This window comes from Cebus imitator, unplaced genomic scaffold, assembly GCF_001604975.1.
Source record: "Cebus imitator isolate Cc_AM_T3 unplaced genomic scaffold, Cebus_imitator-1.0 Scaffold71, whole genome shotgun sequence".
Taxonomy (NCBI): domain Eukaryota; kingdom Metazoa; phylum Chordata; class Mammalia; order Primates; family Cebidae; genus Cebus; species Cebus imitator.
In genome coordinates, this window is record NW_016107386.1 from 3978852 (window position 1) to 3981379 (window position 2528).

The 2528-nt window shown below is 48.5% G+C and overlaps 1 pseudogene; it reads left to right on the forward strand.

Moving 5' to 3' along the window:
- On the forward strand, positions 1-1019 carry LOC108306380 (annotated as a pseudogene).
- The last annotated feature ends 1509 nt before the right edge of the window (positions 1020-2528 follow it).

A 2528-nucleotide genomic window follows, 5' to 3' on the forward strand; every position in this document is an offset into this window, starting at 1 on the left:
GCTGTCGCCTGAGTCCGGCCCATTCTGGGGCCCGCCGCAGATGGTGAAACGCAAGATTCAGGCCCTGCAGCAGCAGGAGGAAGAGGCAAAGACGCGCGCAGGGCCTGCAGCGGCAGCTGGATGGCGGGCGCGAGCGAGCGACTCGAGGAAGCTGAAGGTGATGTGGCTGTCCTCAACCGACGCTTCCAGCTCGTTGAGGAGGAGGTGGATGGGGCTCGGAACGAGTGGTCACAGCCCTGCAGAAGCTGGAGGAGGCGGGAACGGCTGCAGATGAGCGTGAGGGAGGAATGTAGGTGACAGAAAACCGGGCCATGAGGGATGAGGAGAAGATGGAGATTCAGGAGATGCAGCTCCAAGAGGCCAGGCACACTCTGGAGGAGGCTGACCGCAAGTACAAGGAGATAGCTCGAAAGCTGGCCATCCTGGAGGGCGAACTGGCCAGGGAAGAGGAGCGTGTGGAGCTGTGTGAACGAAAATGTGGTGACCTGGCAGAAGAACTCAAGAATGTCATCAACTATCTGAAATCGCCGGAGGCTGCTATTGAAAAGTATTCTGAGAAGGAGGACAAATATGAAGAAAAAATTAAGCTTCTGTCTGGCAAACTGAAGGAGGCTGAGAACCGTGCTAAATTTGCAGAGAGAATGGTTGCAAAACTGGAAGAGAGAATTGATGACCTGGAAGAGAAACTTGACCAGGCCAAAGAAGAGAGCGTGGCCTTCTATCAGACACTGGCTCAGGCACAAAACGAACTTGACTGTATTTAACAGTCTTGTTCCAGCAGAAATTCGGGAGCTCCATGTGTCTTTCTCTTCTCTTGTAAGAAGTTTCTTTGTTATTGCCATCTTCACTTTGCTGGAAATGTCAAGCAAATTATGAATCCATGACCAAATATTTTGTATCAGAGAAGCTTTGAGCACCAGTTAAATCTCATTCCTTCCTTTTCAAATGGCACCATTTTTTTCAGCTCAATTTTTTTCCTTTACGTAGCATTTATTCCTAAGGTAGGCAGGGTATTTCCTTGAAAGCATACTCTCTTAAGATGGAGGGTGGCCGGGTGCAGTGCACGCCTGTAATCCCAGTACTTTGGAAGGCCAAGGCTGTGGATCGCTTGAGGTCAGGAGTTCGAGACCAGCCTGGCCAACATGGTGAAACCCTGTCTCTACTAAAATACAAAAATTAGCCAGGGGTGGTGGTACATACCTGTAATCCCAGCTACTTGGGAGGCTAAGGCAGGAGAATTGCTTGAACCTGGGAGGTGGAGGTTACAGTGAGCCAAGATTGTGCCATTGGCTGGGCTACAAGAGTGAAACTCCATCTCAAAACAATAACAACAACAAAATGATAGAGGGCGTTTGGTTCCTGGGAGAACAAGCAACCCCACACTTTGAAGAGCAGAGACTAATATCTAGTAATGGATCTATTTAAAACACTGAAAAACATAAACATTTGGATAAACCATTGGTTAGACTACAGGAGAGACCAGGGACCATCACATGGGTGGGGATTTTCCATCCAGAGCCGGGGGGGAAAAAGAGGTGGGCGGGGTTGCTATTACATAAACCACAGATACTAACCTAAGCATCCAGGCCCTTCTCCACACTCCACTATGCAGAACCAACATCCTCTCAAGTAATCAGTGTGAGAATGCTTGGGAAATAGTCATAATTACCCACATATTTTCGGGATAGATCCTTGATGTGTTGTTCTTCTGCATGTTTATTTCATTCTAAAGTTGTTCTCTGGCTGGGCACAGTGGCTCATGCCTATGATCTCTGCACTTTGGGAGGTCCCAGCAAGCGGATCACCTGAGGTCAGGAGTTTGAGATCGGCCTGGCCAAAATGGCAAAACCTTGTCTCTACTAAAAATACAAACATGAGCTGGGCATGGTGTCATGCACCTGTAGGCACAGCTACTAGGGAGGCCAAGATGGAAGGATTGCTTGAATCTGGGAGGTAGAGGTTGCAGTGAGCTGAGATGGCACCACTGCACTCCAGCCTGGGCAACAGAGTGAGATTCTGTCTCAGGAAAAAATAAAATCAAAATAAAGTTGTTCTCTGAGAAGCAGGTGTCTCATTCCAATAATGACCCATCCACTCAGCAGGAATATGGTGGAGTTCAGTCCAATTCAGGTCAGTCATATTCAAAAGACTACAAGGCATTAATAAATTGAGCAAAAGAGCTTTTATTCTATTAGCAGAAAGGGCCTCTCTGGCAGTAGAGATTGAAAATTGGCCCAACTAGGGCATGGTGGCTCACGCCTGTAATCCCAGCACTTTGGGAGACCGAGGAAGGCAGATCACTTGAGGCTAGGAGTTCGAGCCCAGCCTGGCCAACATGGTGAAACCTCATCTCTACTAAAAATACAAAAATTAGCCTTGAACCTCTGCCTCTTGGGTTCAAGCAATTCTCCTGCCTCGGCCTCCTGAGAGGCTGGGACTATAGACGCATGCCACCATGCCCAGCCAATTTTTGTATTTTTAGTAGAGACAGGGTTTCACCCTGTTGGCCAGGTTGGTCTCGAACTCCT